This window comes from Rhinopithecus roxellana, chromosome 5, assembly GCF_007565055.1.
Source record: "Rhinopithecus roxellana isolate Shanxi Qingling chromosome 5, ASM756505v1, whole genome shotgun sequence".
In the NCBI taxonomy this organism is placed as follows: Eukaryota; Metazoa; Chordata; class Mammalia; order Primates; family Cercopithecidae; genus Rhinopithecus; species Rhinopithecus roxellana.
The window spans coordinates 120762340-120777314 of record NC_044553.1 but is presented as its reverse complement, the minus strand read 5'-3'; the positions used below and the strand labels follow the sequence as shown (position 1 = coordinate 120777314).

The window sequence follows — 14975 nt, the reverse complement described above, 5'->3', positions numbered from 1 at the left end:
TAATCCCAGCTACTCGGGAGGCTGAGACAGGATAATCACTTGAACCCAGGAGGAAGAGATTGCAGTGAGCCGAGATTGCACCACTGTACTCCAGCCTGGTGACAGAGCGAGACTCCATTTAAAAAAAAAAAAAAAAAATTTATTATGAGACCAAGATACATTTGTAAAAATATACATAATTTGGCCGGAAACCAAGAGTTAAAGTGGCTCACACCTGTAATCCCAGCACTTCAGGAGGCTGAGGCAGGTGGATCACTTAAGGGCAGGAGTTCGAGACCAGCCTGGCCAACATGGTGAAACCCCCATGTCTACTAAAATACAAAAATTAGCTGGCCATGGTGGCCCATGTTTGTAATCCCAGCTACTCGGGAGGCAGAGGCACAAGAACCGTTTGAACCTGGGCAGCGGAGGTTGCAGTGAGCCTAGATCACGATCATGCCATTGCACTCCAGCCTGGGCAACAGAGTGAGACTCTGTCTCAAAAAAATTAAATTAAAAAAAAAAAAACTGGCCGGGCGCGGTGGCTCAAGCCTGTAATCCCAGCACTTTGGGAGGCCGAGATGGGTGGATCATGAGGTCAGGAGATCGAAACAATCCTGGCTAACACAGTGAAACCCCGTCTCTACTAAAAAAATACAAAAAACTAGCCGGGCAAGGTGGCGGGCACCTGTAGTCCCAGCTACTAGGGAGGCTGAGGCAAGAGAATGGCGGGAACCCGGGAGGCGGAGCTTGCAGTGAGCTGAGACCCAGCCACTGCACTCCAGCCTGAGTGACAGAGCCAGATTCCATCTCAAAAAAAAAAAAAAAAAAAAAAAACCTTACATAATTTAAAGAATAGTTACAAAGAAATTATGAAGTTTAGTTATGCATAAAAATTATATTGTATCCATAGTAAACGTGAAGACTCAGTATAAAATTATAGTTACACATAATCATCATCCAGATCAAGAAAGAAATAGAGTATTACCAGGATCCCAGGACCCCAGAAGTGTATCTTTCTCTTCATACCTCCTCTCTATGTTAGGGATAACTATTGTCCCAATTATTTATTTATTTATTTTGAGATGGAGTTTTGCTCTTGTTGCCCAGGCTGGAGTGCAGTGGCATGATCTTGGCTCACTGCAACCTTCGCCTCCTGGGTTCCAGCGATTCTTCTGCCTCAGCCTCCTGAGTAGCTTGGATTACAGGCGCCTACCACCATACCCAGCTAATTTTTTCTGTTTTTAGTAGAGACGGGGTTACACCATATTGGCCAGGCTGGTCTCAAACTCCTGACCTCTGGTAATCCGCCTGCCTCAGCCTCCCAAAGTAGTGGGATTATAGGCATGAGCCACCGCGCTGGGCCCTGTTGTCCCAATTTTTATGATAGTGCTTTTCTTGTCTTCGTAGTTTGCCCTGATCTATGCATCTGTAAATAATACAGTTCAGTTTTGCATGATTTTGAGCTCTATAAATGGGATGATACTATATGTATTCTACTGAGCCTTTCTAGTTTGCATCGTTATGTTTGTGAGATTCTTCCATGTTGTAGATAAAGTTTTTCTTTCTTTTTTTTTTAATAGTAATTTTGGCTGGAATGGTAGCTCACTTCTGTAATCCCAGCACTTTGGGAGGCTGAGGAAGAAAGATCTCTTGAGGCCGGGAGTTCAAGACCAGCCTGGCAACGATGGGAGACTTATCTCTACAAAAAATTTAAAAAAATTTGTCGAGCATGATGGCATGCACCTGTAGTTCCAGATTCTCCAGAGGCTGAGGCAGGAGGATCACTTGAGCCTAGGAGTTTGAGGCTGCAGTGAACTATAGTTTTGTCACTGCACTCTAGCCTGGGTGACAGAGCGATACCTTGTCTCTAAAAAAATTTTTTTTAATTGTTTTCCTTAACCTCTTAACAGAGTTTTACATGTACAGTACCACATAGCCACAATGTTGTATGGCAGATCTCTAGAATGCATTACTGAAACTATACTTTTTGATTAACAACTTCCCATTTCCTGAAAGCCCCTACCCTGGTGACCACTGTGGCCCTCCTTGCTTCTATGAGTTTGCCTATTTTAGATACCTCATTGCAGTGGAATCTTGCAGTATTTGTCCTGTGACTGGCTTATTTCACTTTGCATAATGGCTTCAAGGTCCATCTGTGTCATTTCATGTTGCAGGTTTTTTTTTTTTTAATTTATTATTTAATTTAATTGTATTTTATTATTTTTTCAGACAGGGTCTTGCTCAGCTGTACCGGCTGGAGTGCAGTAGAATGATCATAGCTCACTGCAGCCTTGAACTCCTGGGCTCAGGTGATCCTTCTGCCTCAGCCTCCCAAGAAGGTGAGACTACAGGAGTGCACCACCATGCCTGGCTAACTTTTTTGTTTTTTGTAGATTCTGGGTCTCGCTATATTGCCTAGGCTGGTCTTGAACTCCTGGGCTCAAGCAATACTCCTGCCTTGGCCTCCCAAAGTGCTGGGATTCAAGCATGAGCTACTGCATCTAGTCGATTTGTTTCTTTTTAAAGGCTGAATATTTCGTTTTATGTGTATACCACTGTAAAGAAAACTCCATTTCCTCTGTACTCTGTACCCATATAATAATTCTTCACTTCTGTCACCAAATGTGTGGTGTTTTTTTCCCCACAATAGTTCAGTTCTTTAGCAGACACTGGGTGTCCTACATTTAGCTCAGTTCTGACCCTAACTGCCAGGAGTTAGTGCAGACCCCATATGTTAACTCCTCCCTGTCCACCCCCATTCCAGACCCCCTACTTCACACTACAATCACAAGTGGTAAGTCCTCCACATTCAGCTCACAGAACAGTTTCCTTACTAGATTATCAGCTTATTATAAACAACTCAGAAGCAGCCAGCTGCAAGAAATACATAGGACAAGGTATGTGGGAAGGGGTGTGGCACTTCCATGCCCTCTCCAGGCACGCCAGCCTCCCACCATCTCTACATGTTCTCACCACCCCAGAAGCTCCCTAAGCCCTATCCTTCTGGATTTTTATGTAGGCCTCCTTACCTAGACATGACTGATTAAATAATTGGCCATTGGTGATTAAGTCACTCCCCAGCCCCTTTGTCCTCCCCAGAGGAAGTTTTGTTTTGTTTTTTGAGGAGGAGTCTCACTGTCACCCAGGCTGGAGTGCAGTGGTGTGATCTTGGCTCGCTGCAACCTCTACCTGCTGGGTTCAAGAGATTCTCATGTCTCAGCTTCCTGAGTAGCTGGGATTATAGGCGTGCACCATCATGCCTGGCTAATTTTTGTATTTTTAGTAGAGATAGGGTTTTGCCATGTTGGCCAGGATGGTCTCGAACTCCTGACCTCAGGTGATCTCCCTGTCTCGGCCTCCCTAAGTGCTGGGATTACAGGCGAAGGCCACCATGCCCGGCCCCCAGAGGAAGTTTTTATTGATTTAATTACAAACTGATAGGTCAAAAAGTGTGTATGTTTTACCTTACTATGTAATACTAAATTGTTTTCAAAAGTGCTTGCACTCCCACCAGTGTATTAGATTTTCCGTTGCTCTTCATGCTGGCTAATGCTTTATATTATATATATTTTTTATTTTCCAATCTGGTATATTCACGTATAGTAGTATTTTTCTGGTAACTAATTTCTCTGATTGTTAGTGAAGATGAGTACCTTGATGTGTTTATGGGCTATTTCCTCTTTTTTACAGTCCCTTTTTAAGTTTTCTGTCTTCTCTATTGAGTTGTCTTTGTTTTATGTATGTATAAACATTTATATATAGTTATCTACATTTTTATATGTACATACATACACATGTATAGCAAATATCTTCTACTTTGGCTTTTAAATGGATTTAACATAATTTTAGTCAATGATTTTTTTCATTTTTACATTTCTTTAAATTGACATAATTGTACCCCAACAATTTATGAGGTTCATAGTGATATTTTGATACATATACTGTATAATGATCAGATCAGGGTAATTAGCATATCTGTCATCTTAAAACATTTATCATTTCTTTGTGTTAGGAGTATTCAATATCCTCCTCCTAGCTATTTGAAACTGTATAGTACATTATTGTTAACTGTCATCCTGTAGTGCTACAGAACACCAGAACTTACTCTTCCCATCTAGCTGTAATTTTGTTTTTTTTTTTTTTTTTGAGACGGAGTTTCACTCTTGTTGCCCAGACTGGAGTGCAATGGTGTGTTCTCGGCTCACTGCAACCTCTGCCTCCTGGGTTCAAGCAGTTCTCCTGCCTCAGCCTCCCAAGTAGCTGGGATTATAGGCATGTGCCACCACCCCTGGCTAATTTTGCGTTTTTAGTAGAGACAGGGTTTCTCCATGTTGGTCAGGCTGATCTCGAACTCCTGACTTCAGATCATCCACCCACCTCGGCCTCCCAAAGTGCTGGAATTACAGACATGAGCCACCACACCCAACCAATTTTGTATTCTTTAACAAGTCTCCCCCTACGCCTTTCCCTCTACCCTTCCCAACCTCTAGTGCCTTCTGTTCTACGTTTTACTTCTATGAGAGCAACAATTTTTAGGTTCCACATATGAGTGAGAACATGTGGTGTTTAACTTTCTGTTCTTTATTCCACCTAACATAATGTCTTCAGGTTCCATGTTGCTGTGAATAACAGGATTTTATTCTTTTTTATGGCTGAATAGTATTCTGTTGTGTATATGTACTATTTTTTTTTTTTAATTCATTCATCGCTTGTTGAACACCTTGGTTGATTCCATATCTTGGCTATTGTGAATAGTGCTGCAGTAAGCATGGGGGTGCAAATGTCTCTTTGATATGCTGATATCTTTTCCTTTGGATAAGTGCTCAGTAGTGGGATCGCTGGGTCATATGGTAGGTCTATTTGTAGTTATTTGAGGAACTTCCATACTATTCTCCGTAGTGGCTGTACTAGTTTATATTCCCACCAGCAGTGGAAGTGTAAGAGTTCTCTTTTCTCTGCATCCTCAGCAGAATTTGTTATTTTCTGTCTTTTTGATAATAGCTATCTTAACTGGGGTAGGATGAGACTTCATTGTGGTTTTTTTGTTTGTTTGTTTTTTGTTTTCTTAATTTCTAAAATTTTTTGTAGAGATGGAATCTTGCTGTGTTGCCCAGGCTGGTCCTGAACTCCTGGTCTCAAGCAGTCCTCCTGCCTCAGCCTCCTAAAGTGCTAGGATTCAACGCATGAGCCACTGTGCCTGGCCCTAATTGTGTTTTTGATTTGCACTATTTTTTTTTTAACATCTTTTATTGTGAATTGTTGTATGTTATATTTCATAGACATAACTTGTACATGAATGATCTAATATAGTAGGCCTGAAACTGGTACCTTCAGAAAAGCCTGCTTGCACAATTGGTCCCTGGCTGTGTCTGGGAACTTGGCTTTGGAAACCTTTCCTACACTGATCAGGTTGTTTTGCCCACTGTAGCCGCTAATACCTGTTTTCCTTATGGGAGTCTGAAATTTTGGTGGGAGGAAGGGAGGAAGGTGCCTAAGTGACCAGCCCTCAATAAAACCCCTAGATTCGGAGTCTCTATGCAGCTTCTTTGGGGCAGAAACAGTGCACATGCATAGCTGCATTTTCACTGAGAGAGCGTGCACTTTCTCAGGAGTTGGAGAGCATGAGAAGCCTGCACATGAATTCCTACAGACACTACCTGAGGTGTTTTTTTTCCCTTGCTGATCTGGCTGTGTATCCTTAAAGTGTTTATGATATAATAAATGTTAGCTGTGAGTACAACTGTACGCTGAGTCCCATGAGTTCTTCTAGCAAAGTATTGAACTTAGCTATTAACTTCCTCTAGAAAAAAAAAAGCTGGAATTTGGATTAGAAATGCATTAAGTTATAGATGAATTTGGGGAGAATTAGCATCTCAATATTGTCTTCCAATGTGAATATGGTTCATATGATTGTTTCCTCCCTCCTTGACTCCTCTTAACAACTTACAATTTTCTTTTCTTTTTTTGAGACAGGGTCTTGCTCTCTCTCCTAGGCTAGGGTAAGTGGTGCAATCATAGCTTACTGGAAGCCTCGACATCCTGAGCTCAGGTGATCCTTCCACCTCAGCCTCCTAAGTAGCTAGGGCCATAGGCACGTGCCACCATGACCAACACATTTTTGTATTTTTGTAGAGACAGGGTTTTGCTGTGTTGCCCAGGCTGCTCTCAAACTCCTGGACTCAAGTGATCCTCCCACTTTGGCCTCCCAAAGTGCTGGGATTATAGGCATGAGCCACTGTGCCCAGCCCAATTTTCTGAATAGATATCATGGACATAATTTGTTAGATGTATTTTTGACTATATAATATTTAAAAAAAAATTTTTTTTTTTTCAGACAGTGTCTCACTTTGTCGCCCCGACTGAAGTGCAGTGGTGTGATCTCAGCTCACCGCAACCCCTGCCTTCCAGGCTCAGAGCAGCTGGGATTACAGGCACGTGCCACTACTGACACCACGCTCAGCTAATTTTTGTGTTTTTAGTAGAGACGGGGTTTACCATGTTGGCCAGGCTGATCTCAAACTCCTGACCTCAAATGATCCACCCACCTTGGCCTCCCAAAGTGCTGAGATTACAGGCATGAGCCACCACACCCGGCTGGGTATTTAAATTTTTGATGTCATCATAAATAACTTTTCTGACATTTTATTTTTTGTTTATTGGTGTTATAGAAAAACAATTTATTTTTGTATGTTGACCTTGTCTCCAGCAGTCTTCCTAAACTCACTGTATTTTCTATAGCTGCTGTGATAAATTACCATAAACTTAGTGGCTTAAAACAACACAGAGGCTGGGAACATTGGCTCATGCCTGTAATCCCAGCACTTTGGGAGGCCCAGGTGGGAGTATCACCGGAGCCCAGAAATTCGAGACTGGCCTGGGCAACACAGTGAGTCCCCGTCTCTGTTTAAAAATAACAACACAAGGTGGCTCATGCCTGTAATCCCAGCACTTTGAGAGGCTGAGGCAGGCAGATCCCCTGAGGTCAGGAGTTTGAGACCAGCCTGGCCAACATGGCGAAACTCCATCCCTACTAAAAATACAAAAATTACCCAGACATGGTGGTGTGTGCTTGTAATCCCAGCTATTCAGGAGGCTGATGCAGGAGAATCACTTGAGCACAGGAGACGGAGGTTGCAGTTTGCCGAGATCGTGCCACTGTACTCCAGCCTGGGCAACAAGAGTGAAACTCAGTTTCAAAATAAATAAATAAAATAAATAAAAACAACAACATAGATTTATTATCTTACAGTTGTGTAGTTCAGAAGTCTGAATGGGTTTCATTGGGCTAAAGTCAAGGTGTTGGCAGGCTGAGTTCCTTTCTGGAGGCTCAAGGGCAGAATCCATTTCCTTCCCCTTTTCAGCTTTTAGAGACTATTCATATTCCTTGACTCCTGGCTTTCCTCCTCCATTATCAAAGCCAGCAACTTTGAGTCCTCCTCAAGTTGCCATCTTTCTGGTCTGTCATCTTATTTCGTCTTCCACTTAAAAAGACACTTGTGATTACATTGGGTCCATCTGGTTAGTCCAGGATAATCTTCCTTTTTTTTTTTTTTTTTTTTTTGAGACGGAGTCACGCTCTGTCACCCAGGCTGGAGTGCAGTGGCTGGATCTCAGCTCACTGTAAGCTCCGCCTCCCGGGTTCACGCCATTCTTCTGCCTCAGCCTCCCGGGTAGCTGGGACTACAGGCGCCGCCATCATGCCCGGCTAGTTTTTTGTATTTTTTTTAGTAGAGACGGGATTTCACCATGTTAGCCAGGATGGTCTCGATCTCCTGACCTCGTGATCTGCCCGTCTCGGCCTCCCAAAGTGCTGGGATTACAGGCGTGAGCCACCGCGCCCGGCCTTAATCTTACTATTTTAAGGTCAGCTTATTAGCAGTCTTAATTCCATATGACAGTAATTCACCTTTGTCATGTAACCAAGCATATTCACAACATCCAAGGATCAGGATATAGACATCTTTGGATGGGTGTGGGAGACAGGGATAGTGGTGGTGGTCACATTATTCTACCTCCTGCACTCACTTAAGATTTTTTTTTTTTTTTTTTTTTTTGAGACAGAATCTTGCTGTATCGCCCAGGCTGGAGTGCAGTGACATTATCTTGGCTCACTGCAACTTCCGCCTCCTGGGTTCAAGCGATTCTCCTGCCTCAACCTCCCAAGTAGCTGGGACTACAGGCACGCTCCATCATGCCCACCTAATTTTTTGTGTGTGTATGTGTTTTTAGTAGAGATGGGGTTTCACTATGTGACCAGGCTTATCTCGAACTACTGACCTCATGATCCACCCACCTTGGCCTCCCAAAGTGCTGGGATTATAGGCTTGAGCCACCGCTTCTGGCCAAGAATTTTAATAATTTAATCTGAAGAGTCTTTTAGATGTTCCACACACAAAATTATAGCCTTTGTGAATATTAATGATTTTACATCTTTCCAGTTAACACGCCTTTTATTTATTGTTCATGCTCTACTGCTCCGGCTTGTACTTCCAGTGTATATCAGGTAAAAGTGGTAATAGTGGCATTCTGGAATTGTTCTTGATCTGAAAAGAAAAGCTTCCTAAATTTCACCTTACTGTATTCTCTCTGTGAGGTTGTAGAAGTTCCTTTCTATTCCTGTTTGATAAGAGTTGTGGTTTTTTTGTTTTTTGTGGTTTTTTTTTGAGATGGAGTCTTGCTCTGTCACCCAGGCTGGAGTGCAGTGGCGCAATCTCGGCCCACTGCAACCTCCGCCTCCTGGGTTCAGGTGATTCTCCTGTCTCAGCCTCCCAAGTAGCTAAGACTAGAGGCTGCGCCACCGCGCCCAGCTAATTTTTGTATTTTAGGTAGAGACGGGATTTCACCATATTGGCCAGACTGGTCTCAAACTCCTGATCTCGTGATTTGCCCGTCTCAGCCTCCCAAAGTGTTGGGATTACAGGTGTGAGCCACCACACCCGGCATGATAAGAGTTTTCATTGTGAATAGATTTCACTATGAATGGATGTTTGATCTTATCATATGCTTATTCTGGACTTCTTGAGACAATGATATGATTGTTCAGCTTTAATGTTGTGGTGAGTTATATTAATTGATTTTTAAATGTTGAACCACTTCTGAGTCATTTTTGAGATAACACAACTTGGTCTTGGTATTTTTTATTTTATTTGTTTATTTATCTTTTTACACAGGGTCTCACTGTTACCCAGGCTAGAGTGCAGTGGCATGACTTCAGCTCACTGCAGCTTCGATCTCCCAAGTCATCCTCCCATCTCAGCCTCCCAAGTAGCTGGGACTATAGGCAAGTGTCACCATGCCCAGTTAATTTTTATAAATTTTTGTAGAGATGAGATTTAATCACACTGCCCAGTCTGGTCTCAAAATCCTGAGCTCAAGCAATCCTCCTGCCTCGGCCTCCAAAAGTGCTGGGATTACAGGTGTGAGTCACCATGCCCATGGCTCTTGGTTTATTTTATACATGGCTAGATTTAGTTTGCTAACATACTGTTTGGGACTTTTGCATCTACATTTATGAATAAGAATTAGCCTGGAATTTTTCACTGATGGGCTGTCCTTGCAGGACTCAGTATTAGAGTTATGCTGGCCTCACAGAATGAGTTGGGGAGTTGTTTCTTTCTCTATTTTGGAATCGTTTATGTAAAATTGGAGTATTTTACTGCCATAAGTGCTCAGAAGAACTCACCTGTGACACTCTCTGGTCTTGATGCTTTGTAGGTGGATTTTTGACCATCAATAGGACTTCTTTAATGGCTACAAGGCTATTAGGTTTTCTGTTCATTTTTGAGTGAGCTTTGATAAGTTAATTTTTAAGGAATGTGTCCATCTCATCTAAATTTTAAAATTTATTGATGCAAAGTTGTTCATAACAGCCTAATGTTATCTTTTAATGTCTATGGCATGGGTAGTTAAATCTCATCTTTCAATCTCTTCTTCTTTTTTTTTTTTTTTCCACTGGAGACAGGAGGTTTTATTGATGCTGATGGGGGTAGGAAAGGCCCCCAGAAGCATGGGGGCTGAGTCAGTCAGCAAATGCATAAGGCCTGGGCACAGAGGAGCAGGTTAGGGCACATTCACCTTCTCAGGCTTCTGTGGCTCCCTCATTGGAGAAGGGAGAGAGCATCTTGGGGGCGCAATTCCAAGAGCAGCCAGGACAGAGGTTAGAGATGGCTGAGAGCCCCTAACCTGAGGAGGCAACACAATAGGCAAGCAACAACTGTGTGGAAAGCTGGATGAACTGGTCAGCAGCGGAAAATGGGAGGCGGGACTGGGTTGGCCTCTTGGGGAGGGGTCCAACCTTGGCTTGGATGAGCTCATGAGAATTCCCAGTGTTCCCAACCAGAGAGGGGCAGACCCCAAGGCTCGTTTCTCTGCAGGCCTCCTTAAGGGAAAAAGGCGCCAGAGAAAAAAGCATTCAGGGAGCCCCCTGGAAAGGGGTGCCAGAATTAGTCCTTAAGGCACAGCTGGGGTGGACAAGGCACCAAGGTGCAACTGGTGGGGGAGGGCAGGGGCAGCCTCCAAGCCAAGTACCAGGGTCACAAGAGGACGCAGGACCGCCCACACTTGATCGGCGTGGGGTTGAGCACAGCCCAGACAGCCTCGGCGAACACTTCCTTGACACCATCGTGTTGCAGGGCTGGGCATTCAAGGTAGCGCACAGCGTGGATCTGCTTGACCAGTGCCTGGCCCTGCTGCGGTGTGATGGGTGCCTGGCCCTGATCCTTGAGGCGCCGTAGGGTGTAAGGCTGGGCTCTCAGGTCCTTCTTGGTACCCACCAGCAGGATGGGTACATCAGGGCAGTGGTGGCACACCTCTGGAAGCCACTTGTGCCACACCTTCTCATGGGAAGGCGGACTGGCAATGGGGAAAACAGATGACGAAGACGTTGGTCTGAGGGTAGGAGAGTGCGGCGGCGGTCATACTCCTCCTGGCCCGCAGTGTCCCACATGTTCAGGTTCACTGTGCGCCCGTCAACTGCACTCTGCGCGCTGTAATTGTCGAACACAGTGGGGATGTACTCTTTGGGGAAAGCGTTAGTTGTGTAGCAGATGAGCAGGCACGTCTTGCCCACAGCCCCATCACCCACCACCACGCACTTGATGCTCTGCATCGTGGGTGCGGTTGCTATAGTGGAGGTAGTGCCTCCCCTCTCTTCTGGACCACTCTGGCTGCAGTGACCTGGTGCCCTCCCCGAGCGACTCCGGGCTCGAGCTCAATCTCTTCTTTTTATGTCTTTTCACAGAACAAACTTGGTTTATTGATCCTCTCTATTCTATATCTATTATTTTTTACTCGTAAATTTTTTTTTGTTTTGTTTTTGTTTTTGTTGAGACGGAGTCTCGCTTTGTCGCCCAGGCTGGAGTGCAGTGGCCGGATCTCAGCTCACTGCAAGCTCCGCCTCCCGGGTTTACGCCATTCTCCTGCCTCAGCCTCCCAAGTAGCTGGGACTACAGGCGCCCGCCACTTCGCCCGGCTAGTTTTTTGTATTTTTTTAGTAGAGACGGGGTTTCACTGTGTTCGCCAGGATGATCTCGATCTCCTGACTTCGTGATCCGCCCGTCTCGGCCTCCCAAAGTGCTGGGATTACAGGCTTGAGCCACCGCGCCCGGCCGGCAACTCTTAATTTTTTTTTTTTTTTTTTTTTTTTTTTTTGAGATGGAGTCTGGCTCTGTCTCCCTGGCTGGAGTACAGTGGCCGGATCTCAGCTCACTGCAAGCTCCGCCTCCCGGGTTTACACCATTCTCCTGCCTCAGCCTCCGGAGTAGCTGGGACTACAGGCGCCCGCCACCTCGCCCGGCTAGTTTTTTGTATTTTTAGTAGAGACGGGGTTTCACCGTGTTAACCAGGATGGTCTCGAACTCTTGACCTCGTGATCCGCCCGTCTCGGCCTCCCAAAGTGCTGGGATTACAGGCTTGTGCCACCGCGCCCGGCCAACTCTTAAATTTTTTAAAAATCTATTTATTTATTTATTTTGAGACTGGTTTATGAAACTGGCTAATATTTGTATTTTTGGTAGAGATGGGGTTTCATCATGTTGCCAAGGCTGGTCTTGAACTCCTGGGCTCAAGCGATCCACCTGCCTTGGCCTCCCAAAGTGCTGGGATTACAGGCATGAGCCACTGCGCCTGAGCCTCTTATCTTTACAACTTCCTCCTTTCTGTTTTCATCAGGCTTATTTTTTCAGTTTCTTTCTTTTCTAGTAATTAGTATCATCCATTTTCTTTTTTTTTTTCTTTTCTTTTCTTTTCTTTTTTTTTTTTTTGAGACGGAGCCTCACTCTGTCGCCCAGGCTGGAGTGCAGTAGCCCTATCTCGGCTCACTGCAAGCTCCGCCTCCCGGGTTTACGCCATTCTCCTGCCTCGGCCTCCCGAGTAGCTGGGACTACAGGCGCCCGCCACCACCCCTGGCTAATTTTTTTGTATTTTTAGTAGAGACGGGGGTTCACCGTGTTAGCCAGGATGGTCTCGATCTCTTGACCTCGTGATCTGCCCGTCTCGGCCTCCCAAAGTGCTGGGATTACAGGTGTGAGCCACCGCACCCAGCCTGGATCATCCATTTTCTTGTAACTACTTCTTTAGTTGCATGTTACATATTTTTATGTGTAGACTTCCATTATTCAGTTTAAAATATATTTGAATACTCACTGTGATATCTTACTTGACTGATGGCTTATTCACAAGTATGTTTCTTTATTTTCAATGCAAAGGGATTTTCTAGATCTCATTTCTTTATTTTGAAGTTTTAAAAATCTACAGAAAAAAAAAACCCTACAGAAAAGTTGAAGAATTAGTGTAGTATATCATCTTCCCAAGTAAACAATTTACATTCATAAAAATAGTTCATATATTAGGTCACAAGGAAAAATTAGTAATTTCATAAAGTAGAAATATTATAATTATGATCACCATGCAACAAAACTAGAAATTAAAAATGAAATTTATAAAAAAGCAGAAAGATCCTTCCATCTGGAAAACTGAAAACAACTATTGGATGTAAGGAAAATAGAAACTGAAATAAAGGATTTCTGAAACTTAACTGAATGAAAACACAGCATATCAGATTCTTAAAAAAAAAAAAAGGTAAGGCACTAATCGGGGGAAAATTTATAATCTTCAGTACATATTATAAATGAAGAAAGGAAAATAAGTAAATTCCAAACTTAGAAAGTTAGAAAAAGAAAAACAAGTAAATTAATGGAAAGCACAAGAGAACAAATAATAAAGATAAAAAGAGAAATTAGTAAGAGAACAGAAAAACATCTCATTCAAAAATTAAGATTTTTATCTTGGCTCAGCGCTGTGGTTCACGCCAGTAATCCCAGCACTTTGGGAGGCCGAAGCAGGCAGATCACGAGGTCAGGAGATCAAGACCATCCTGTCTAACATGGTGAAACCCCATCTCTACTAAATACATAAAGTTAGCTGGGCATGGTGGCATGCGCCTGTAATCCCAGCTACTCGGGAGGCTGAGGCAGGAGAATTGCTTGAATCTGGAAGGCAGAGTTTGCAGTGAGCCGAGATCGTGACACCGCACTCTAGCCTGGGCGACAGAGCGAGACTCTGTCTCAAAAAAAAAAAAAAAAAAAGATGTGTATCTTGAATTGTTTAATGAAGCAAATAAATTAACCTAATAGAAATTACAAATATACAGAATAACAAATCGTAAGTGGTAAGTAACCATTGACACAGGGTAGTTTTTATAACAAGATTAATTTACATACCTTTACGTAAACAAATTTGAAAACTAAAATGAAATGGATAATTATGTGTGACAATATAGTTTACCAAAATTGACTCAAGTAGATATTGGAAGTTAAACAGCACAATTTCCATTGAATAAGTTTTTGAAGTTATGAAATAACTATTCTCACTGAAAAATAAAAAACATGAAGTCCAAATGGTTTAACAGGAAAATTCTGCTACATTTATGGAGTTCAAATAATCCTAATGCTAAATAAATTGTTTTAGAACATAGAAAAGGGCCAGGCGCGGTGGCTCAAGCCTGTAATCCCAGCACTTTGGGAGGCCAAGACGGGCGGATCACGAGGTCAGAAGATCGAGACCATCCTGGCTAACATGGTGAAACCTCGTCTCTACTAAAAAATACAAAAAAAAAAAAAAACTAGCCGGGCGAGGTGGCGGGCGCCTGTAGTCCCAGCTACTCCGGAGGCTGAGGCAGGAGAATGGCGTAAACCCAGGAGGCAGAGCTTGCGGTGAGCTGAGATCCGGCCACTGCACTCCAGCCCAGGCGACAGAGTGAGACTCCGTCTCAAAAAAAAAAAAAAAAAAAAAAAATAGAAAAGAAGGAAAACTTCCAAATTCTTTCTTTTCTAAATGGCTTGGTGTTGTAAATGCTGATTTAGTTGTCTGTCTCCAGTTGTTGAAGGGCTAAAGTGAAATAAAATAAAACATCTTAAAACACTTTTTAGTTCTTAGACCCTCTTTTTTAAAGTAGTTTTATTGATATAGACTGCACACATTTAAAGTATATAATTTGTGCAGTTTTGACATACATATATCATCACCATAATCCAGTTAATGAACATATCCATCACTCTCAAAAGCTTTCTGATGCCCATTTAATTCTGCCTTCTTGCTCTCTTCTTGCCAGTCAACCGCTTATCTGGTTTCTGTTACTGTAGAATAATTAGCATGTTCTTGGACTTTTAATAAATGTAATAATACAGTATATATTCTTTTGTATCTAACTTCTTTTACACAGAGTAATTATTTTATATTGGTTTTTATGAAGCAAGTATAAAACAAATATTTAACATACAGATTAAAGGTAGCACAAAGAAAATTACAGATGAATATTATATATAAAAATTATGTAAAAGTTCTAAATAAACTACCACCAAACAGAACAGAATCCAGCACTCTATTATAAAAATGTTAGCTCATCACCAAGATGTATACCAGGAATGCAAAGATGGTGTAACATTAGAATCATCAATGTAATTCACCATATTTAGCCTAAGGAGAACACTCATATA

At 42.9% G+C, this 14975-nt stretch overlaps 1 protein-coding gene and 1 pseudogene across 1 annotated transcript in view; one reads left to right on the top strand and one right to left on the bottom strand.

Moving 5' to 3' along the window:
• BLM (BLM RecQ like helicase) overlaps positions 1-14975 on the top strand; it is a 105899-nt gene that overhangs the window by 3417 nt on the left and 87507 nt on the right.
• Positions 10515-11089, bottom strand: LOC104679271 (annotated as a pseudogene).